The sequence below is a fragment of the Triticum urartu genome, chromosome 5A (assembly GCF_056163025.1).
Source record: "Triticum urartu cultivar PI428250 chromosome 5A, HENAU_Tu73, whole genome shotgun sequence".
Taxonomy (NCBI): Eukaryota; Viridiplantae; Streptophyta; class Magnoliopsida; order Poales; family Poaceae; genus Triticum; species Triticum urartu.
The window spans coordinates 414,604,469-414,612,949 of NC_141877.1; the positions used below are offsets into that span (position 1 = coordinate 414,604,469).

Below are 8,481 nucleotides of genomic sequence, written 5' to 3' on the forward strand. Positions count from 1 at the left end.
TCTTTTCTCAGAAAGCTGAAACTCATGTGTGTTGAGCCTCTCAAGTATGTCAGACGGATCGAGTGTCTTGAAATCAGGACGTTCTTGAATCATCAGGGCTAGAATGTCAAATGAACTATCAAGTGATCTCAGCAGCGTCTTGACGATTTCATGTTTGGTGATCTCAGTGGCGCCGAGGGCTTGAAGCTCATTTGTGATGTCAGTGAGCCGGTCAAATGTGTGCTGGACATTCTCATTGTCATTTCGCTTGAAGCGGTTGAAGAGGTTGCGAAGAACACTGATTCTCTGATCTCTCTAGGTTGAGATGCCTTCATTGACCTTGGAGAGCCAGTCCCAGACCAGCTTGGATGTCTTCAAGGCACTCACACGGCCATACTGTCCTTTCGTCAGATGACCACAGATGATATTTTTGGCAGTAGAGTCCATTTGAGTGAACTTCTTGACATCAGCAGCAGTGACACCTTCTCCAGCCTTGGGAACGCCGTTCTCGACGACATACCATAGGTCGACGTCAATGGCTTCAAGATGCATGCGCATCTTATTCTTCCAGTAGGGATATTCAGTTCCATCGAAGACGGGGCACGCAGCGGAGACTTTGATTATCCCTGCAGTCGACATAACTAAAACTCCAGGTGGTTAAACCGAATCACACAGAACAAGGGAGCACCTTGCTCTGAGACCAATTGAAAGTGCGTTATATCGACTAGAGGGGGGTGAATAGGCGATTTTTATGAAAGTCTTCAATACGTGGGAGTTATGAAGACAAACAGTGAAGATTATGCCTATTACTATGCAGCGGAAGTTAGATTACACTAGGCCAGACATGGTCAAGTATTCAATAGAGTGAAGGCGCAATGACAAACAGCTGCAGTGTAATAAGGATCAGGTAGGAAGAAGTTATGAAGCCAAACAGATCATACATTCACGTTGTGAAGACAAAAGATTGAGCAAGCATGCAATGGCTTCGCAATGAGTAACAGTAAGAAAAAAGGAAGTGAAGATGAAACCAGTGACTCGTTGAAGACAATGATGTGTTGGACCAGTTCCAGTTGCTGTGACAACTGTACGTCTGGTTGGAGCGGCTAGGTATTTAAACCTTAGGACACACAGTCCCGGACACCCAGTCCTGAACACGCAGCTCAGGACACCAAGTCCTCACCGTATTCTCCTTGAGCTAAGGTCACATAGTCCTCGCCTAATCACTCTGGTAAGTCTTCAAGGTAGACTCCCAAACCTTCACAGACTTCGTTCACTGGCAATCCACAATGTCTCTTGGATGCTCTGAACGCGACGCCTAACCGTCTGGAGGATTCACAGTCCTCAAGTGTAATAAGTCTTCAGATCACACAGACAAGAAGACTTAAGTGATGCCCAATGTTCTCTGGCTCTGGGTGGTTAGGGCTTTTCTCCTTGCTAGGAATTTTCTCTCAAAGGCTTCGAGGTGGGTTGCTCTCAAACGACAAAAGCCGTGCACTGAAATCTGAGCAGCCAACCGTTTATGGTTGTAGGGGGTGGGCTATTTATAGCCACTTGGCAACCCGACCTGATTTGTCCGAATGACCCTGGGTCACTAAGGAACTGACACGTGTCTCAACGGTCAGATTTCAAACTCTCATGGCAACTTTACTTGGGCTACAAGCAAAGCTGACTTGTCCGGCTCTGGACAAGATTCGCTCTTATTGTCTTCACTCGAAGACATAGGTTTTTGGTTTAGGCATCACTTCAGTCATTCTGACTGGTTCTCCTGGACCCCACTTAACAGTACGGTGGTTCCTATGACTCAACACAAAAGAAAAAGAACTACGAAAGATCTAAGTCTTCGAGCTCCATAGGCTTCATAACGTGTCTTCTTTTGTCATAGTCTTCAATGTGAATATCTTCATATACCACCTTTGGCTTCAATGTCTTCATACATTTTTAGGGGTCATCTCTGGTAGTAAAACCGAATCAATGAGGGACTTCTACCTGTGTTATACTGCAATTCTCACAAACACATTAGTCCCTCAACTAGGTTTGTCGTCAGTACTCCAAAACCAACTAGGGGTGGCACTAGATGCACTTACACTCGCGCTCCACCTTGATCTGGTAACCTTCATGATTGAACCACACTTCCACAAATCCATTCAGTTTCTCCGGAGCCTTGCAGGCTAACTTCATCCTCACAGGCCCCAACCTGAAGAGGGGCAGTTCGTCCACCACAATCGGGCGACCAAGTATCCATAACCCTTCCCTTATCGGTCCTCACGCCTGTGTTTCTTTGGAATGCCATGCAACCGAACCCAAGTCTCTGGCATGGCCATCGGCTGCACCTCCTCGTGAAGCATATCCCGAACTGATGCCGTGATGTCGTTAATTGACAGAAAAAGTTTCTCACTTGTTTTTGCCATGTGAAGCAGATCTGCTGAAGGAAAGACCACCAAGAAATCATTGTCGCCCACCTGAGTCACTTGCCAATCCCAAGATCCGGTCACCATGTGTTGCAGCTCCTGCTTGAGGATGCGGAGGTTGAGCCGCCCTGGCTCAGCCGATAGGATGGCCGCATTCTCAATCCAAGCGTCCACTGGCAGCTCGCCCTCGGCCTCCTCGTCAAAATCCAAGCAGAAGAAACCCTTTCCGGTGATGGCGCTCCCCATGATCTGCAATTGAAGCTACCGACCCCTTGTCGGGCAGTGCGCAGACGCATCTTCCTCCTTCTTACACAGCACGCAAAGGGGAGGGAACTTGCACTTGGACTGGTAGTGCCCAAGGCGACCGCACTTGAAGCACTCCACATCAGGCACTTCTTCCACCGAAATGGGTTCCTCCACCGTGCCCTTGGAGGAGGAGGGAGATGTTACCGCAAATGGATCTGCAACCGCCCGCTGCTTCTTTGCCAGCGGGTCACCATGGCCCCCACCACAGTAAGGATGCGCCTCCGGCTTCCTCTCGAGCTCGCACCGATGCTGGTTAACCTTCTTCTTCTTCTTTCTTTCCTGCTGCTGATTCCACCACGGGGGAGGAGGACCCCAATCCCCTCGCGCCCGCCTTGGTCGTGGGGTCCGCCGCGCTCGACCCTGACCTCCTAACTATCCAACCGCTCCCGCATCACACGCTTAGCCTTGTCGCGCAGCTCACGCTCACGACGCCGCTCCGCCTCCGGATCTGAGACCTCCATGGGGCGCCTGTTCGCGCGCCGATCGCCCATCACCACCGCCGCGAAGGTTTTGTGGAGAGGGGGAGGAGGGAGTGAGATCTGGAGGGTGCAGGCGGAGTGAGTGAGGCGCCGCACCTCACTTGCAGTGGCTGGAAACCCTAAACTAGGGTCCAGACAGCCGCGTCTCAGCCATATATAGCCAGAGACCGGGCGCGAGGTAGGCCGCGGCGAACCGGGCTTTGGGGGCCCATGCGAAAACGAAACTGGGACCAACTCCTGTCCCGACCCGGCAGACACGCCCGGCCCACTGCCAGAGGAGCCTACCGGCCCAGGCCCAACAGAACACGGCCTGCCCTCACCAACCCTCTCCTTTTTGTGTGGCAGAACGTAGGAATTCCTTCTTACTCAGTTCATTTACTTCCTCCTATCCATATTACTATTTGTTTTAGATTTATCTAGATGAGGGAGTATAAAGATTTCAAATAGTGTTATTACATGGGCTGAGCTAGCCCAAGAAGACAACAAAAGAAAGAAATTAAAATGTAGTACTCAAGTATTGGCAAAAGGAGTTAACTCATTCCCTGAAGGAGTTGTATTTCTTCTTGTCTGGATGTTGTTCGGTTGGGTAGTAAGTAGGATTCTTCGTTGAATTTGGCACGGCATGTACAGAGACTTTGCAGGATGTTGTTGAAGACGAAGATGTTTCTGGTCACGCAGATAGGCCACAAAATATCATCTCGCTTTTATCAAAGATGACAAATACGCTGCCATCGACTGCATGATGTAAACATTTCACGTATTTCTTACGCAATTCTCCCGTCCTCAGCTTCTTTCCTCAGCTTCTTTTCACAGCGATGAATCGGCGGTGCCGTCCTTGTGTGCGATTTGGTTGGCTTAGAGCATCTACAGCCGGGCGCCCTAAAGCTGTCTTATATGCTCGGACGGGCCGTCCGGTCACTGACCGATCATGATATTTCGATCCAGACGAACCTCAAATGCCCGGGCTAACCGACACCTCTCATATTCAGTTCAAATATGGGGCGGACATGGAGTGCCCGGACGCGTTCACCACGTATGACTGACGATGGGGTCCCACGCGGACTCGCCCGGAAACCCGACGGTCTGACAGACGCCTTCTCTATCGCCGCGGTGTGAACGCCGCGTAGCGCCGCTCTGGCTCGCCGCCCGAGGCCAAATTCGGCTATTTAAGCCGGCCGGCGTCCCCCAAACCTAGCACATCCACCTCCTCTCTTTGCGCCGCTACCCGAGCCTGTCCGCCCCCTCTCGCCAGCTCTCCCATGCTCTCCAGCATCGTCATGGTCCGGCGACTGACCACCACGTACGGTATACTCACGCCGAGCGCTGGAGGCAGATTGCGGAGGAGATCTAGGCAAAGCGCGCAGCCAGCATCGCCGTCGGGCTGCCTTCGGACTCACCGAAGTCGGAGGAGGACGAGGAGCAGCTACTGAAGGAGGAGGAGGGAGAGCCGCTGCCGGAGCCGACGAAGGAGGTGGATCCGGAGGAGGACAAGGCGGAGCTGCCGGAGCAGGGGTTCAACATGGCGAAGGCGGAGGCAGAATCCACCGTCACCCAAGCCGCTGAGATGGCGTAGCAGCAGGCCATCCTGGAGATCCATCCAGGATGAGGCCTACATGAAGGCCAACCGGCAGTTCCTCCAGCAGGAGCAGGCGGCGTCCGACGCGCTCTTCAACGAACTCGACATGGAGATGGAGGAAGAGGAGGCCGGAGTGGAGCAGCCGGAGGCTCTGGAGTTGCAGCTGCCGCATATGCTGCTGAAGCCGGGCACGGAGATTATCAACATCTCCGACAAGGAATAACTAGATCTCTACACAGTACCTAGGTTTTAGAATATAAAGCGGGGGAAACCCTCACATAGTACGTAGGTTTTATTGTTTGCATGTTTTTTTGTACGGATCTGAGAATCTGAAATGAGATGTCCGGATGCAGTTGGACTAATTTGAGGAGTGCCGGATCACTGCTCACGGACGCGTCCGCATATGTTTGAAGGGTCATATTTGTCATATACGGGTGTAGATGCTCTTATCACCAAGAACCCACTCAACAGACCTCCTTCTTTTATAATTCCCGCCTCGCCTGAAAGAGCTAATTTCACGCACTGAAAGATATTTTGGCGCCCGTTAAGGTCTCCTTTGGTTTAGAGGAATCTTGTAGGAATTTCATAGGATAAGATTTCTATAGAAAAAATTTCTTTAGAGCCCTTTGGTTTGTAGGAATGGAATCCTATTCCTATGGAGGAATTCTTCCAATCCTCCACATTTTATAGGAAAATAAACATTAGCCTAGACTCAATAAAAAAAATCCTGTGATATGAATCAAAGAGCATCTTCTTTTCTATTCCTACTCATAGGATTTAAGATACATGTCATCTCATTTCCTATGACTTTTCTATTCCTACGATTTTCCTACCCAATGAACCAAAGGAGGCCTAAATTCGGCCTGGAGATATTTTCCCGCATGCAGCTCGGACGCCACAGCGACATTTGGCAGGTACGTAAGTCAGGATTTGACCTGAAAATGAGAGAAGCGTTGGGCATTTAGCACCCGGATAAGCTTAAGAGTTAAGACGGCACCGTGCAGGAGAAGTGAGAGATGGTAATTAGCTGCAAGAACGTACCCAGCTAGCTTAGCTAGTGTAGTGGTATGAACGAGCACGACTTGATGGACGGCGCAAACACGCAACTCTCAATTTAGAAATTACGGTTGTTGCTGCACACTTGTCAGGAGACTCGAGATATTTTTGCTTTACCGTGACATTCAGGTGGAGACAAGAGCTGACCATCGATGATCGAGAAAAAATACGTCGTGTGCCTGCCCTTTTCCTCCGAAAATCACAAGGTGGCTCAGCAGGTGCGGAAAATATCTATCCTCAACAAAAGAATGTACTAGTAAAGTCCATCCTTGCAGCAGCGGCATGGTCGTCATCGAAAAGAGTAGCAATGTAGCACGGTTGTCCACCATCTCTCGGCGGCCCGCGACGGCGCCAGAGGGGAGGGTTGGGGAGGGGTATGCAGCTGCTCGACCGGCTCTCTGCCTCTGCTAGTGTAGGGTCAGGTTACATCGTCGTCGTTGTTTTGCTCCACCACCCACACGTCGCGGTTTCGTGCGCACGCAGCAGGACTGTGGCAGCGGTGGATTCCGGGGCGCACACTCCACAGCCCACGCGCGAAATCCACTCTTTTCCGCAGCTTCCCATCCCATGGGCAATGGCATCGCATGCCACCCACGCACGGAGGAAAGAATCGGTCGCGTCCTCCTTCCTGCCCCGACAACGACACAAGCATTGCTCGTACACCGCAAGCTTTGCGGGCGTTTCCTTCCCTGGGACGGCGTGGAAAAGATCGGCCACGGATACGGCTCGAGGTCACCTGGAAAACAATCGGATCCAGCCATGGCACCCAAACGCGTCGGGTTCTCGCGCACGTCCGGCCACCGGCAGCTTTTCCGGCACGCCGGTGCGCCGCTCCGCGGTGAGCCCGACGGTCAAGCACGTGTCTGCATGCCAGCGACGGGCGAACCGCCGACCGTGTACGCGCGTACGCTTCCTCCCGTGCCACGCCCGCCTCGCCGAGGAGCGCGGTGCAAAAGCCGGAGAGGGATTGTAGTTGACCTGACCCAGCGGTGTCGCCTAGCTGCCGCTCCGCCGCGTGCGATTACGACGCTGTCGGCCCGGCCGACCGACCGACCGGCTCGTGCCCTCGGTGGTCGCTTCGCTTGCGCCCGGTGCTGGCCCTGGCCGGATAGAAAGCGTCGTCCGATCCAGCGCCTTGTTTTGCAACAGCCGAACGAATCCCTTGCTGGCATGCGCCAGTGCACAGTATTGGTATTATTCGCTGCACCTTTTTGGAAGGATTGTTAATTGGAGTTTGGATGCCTTTGGACTTTGGAATGGTCGCTGTCAGTATCCTTGGGGTCTGGTAGTGACTTATAGAATATGTGAATTGCACGATGTATTGCACTTCGTGCATAGGCACATGTATATTATGTATAAAGATGAGCCACAGACTTCAGCTATACAAGGAACTAGGAGGTGGGCCCAATACACAATATGCACATAACACATATACTCAACACTCCCCCCCCCCCCAGTCGAAGCGGCACCGCGGCTGACGCAAAGACTGAACCGGAACTCCTCAAATGACGTCGTAGGCAAGCCCTTGGTCATGATATCGGCAAATTGTTGGGAAGTAGGAACGTGCAAAACGCGAATATGGCCAAGTACCACCTGTTCCCGAACAAAATGAATATCCAACTCAATATGCTTGGTCCGTCGATGATGCACCGGGTTAGCGGAGAGGTAGACCGCCGAGACGTTGTCGCAGTAGACCACCGTGGCACGGTCAACTAGGCAAGAGAGCTCCTGAAGCAGCTGGCGAAGCCACGAACACTCGGCGATGGCGTTGGCCACCGCACGATACTCAGCCTCAACACTGGAACGAGAGACCGTAGGCTGCCGCTTGGACGACCACGAGATGAGTGAGGGTTCAAGATAGACACAATAGCCCGAAGTGGAGCGACGAGTGTCAAGGCAGCCCGCCCAATCTGCATCAGAGTAGGCGGTGAGGGCGGTGTCGGCGGAGGCATGAAGCGTGACGCCAAGATCCATAGTGCCACAGATATAGCGGAGAATCCGCTTGACGGCAGCCCAATGAACGTCTCAAGGAGCATGCATATGAAGACACACCTGCTGCACGGCATACTGGATCTCCGGTCGAGTCAGAGTGAGGTACTGGAGAGCACCAACGATAGACCGATAGAAAGCAGCATCCGAAGCAGGAGAACCATCCCTGGCAGAAAGCTTGGCCTTCGTATCAACAGGCGTAGCGGCGGGCTTGCAGTTAAGCATGCCGGCGCGCTCGAGGAGCTCGTGAGCGTACTTCCGCTGATGAAGAAGTCATACGGACGGCGCACCACCTTGACACCGAGGAAGTAGTGCAAAGGACCCAAGTCCTTGATGGCGAACTCAGCGCGAAGACGAGCCGTGAGCTGACTGAGGAGACCAGCCGTACATGCCGTCAGGATGATGTCGTCGACATAGAGCAGCAAATAGGCTGTGTCAGAGCCCTAATGATAGGCGAAGAGCGAGGCGTCCGAGTGGGTAGAGCGGAACCCAAGCTGGTGGAGAAACGCCGCGATACGCTGGTACCAAGCGCGCGGAGCTTGCTTGAGTCCGTACAAGGACCGCGAAAGCAAGCACACGTGGTCGGGAAGCGCCGGGTCAACAAACCCGGTGGGCTGCTAGCAGAAGACCCGCTCCTCGAGGTGACCATGGAGGAAGGCGTTGGAGACGTCCATCTGGTGCACCGGCC

The 8,481-nt window shown here is 52.8% G+C and overlaps 1 pseudogene; it reads left to right on the forward strand.

Annotated features, from left to right (window-relative positions):
- The first annotated feature begins 4,449 nt into the window (after positions 1 to 4,449).
- Positions 4,450 to 4,971, forward strand: LOC147971665 (uncharacterized; annotated as a pseudogene).
- Positions 4,972 to 8,481: the final 3,510 nt, after the last annotated feature.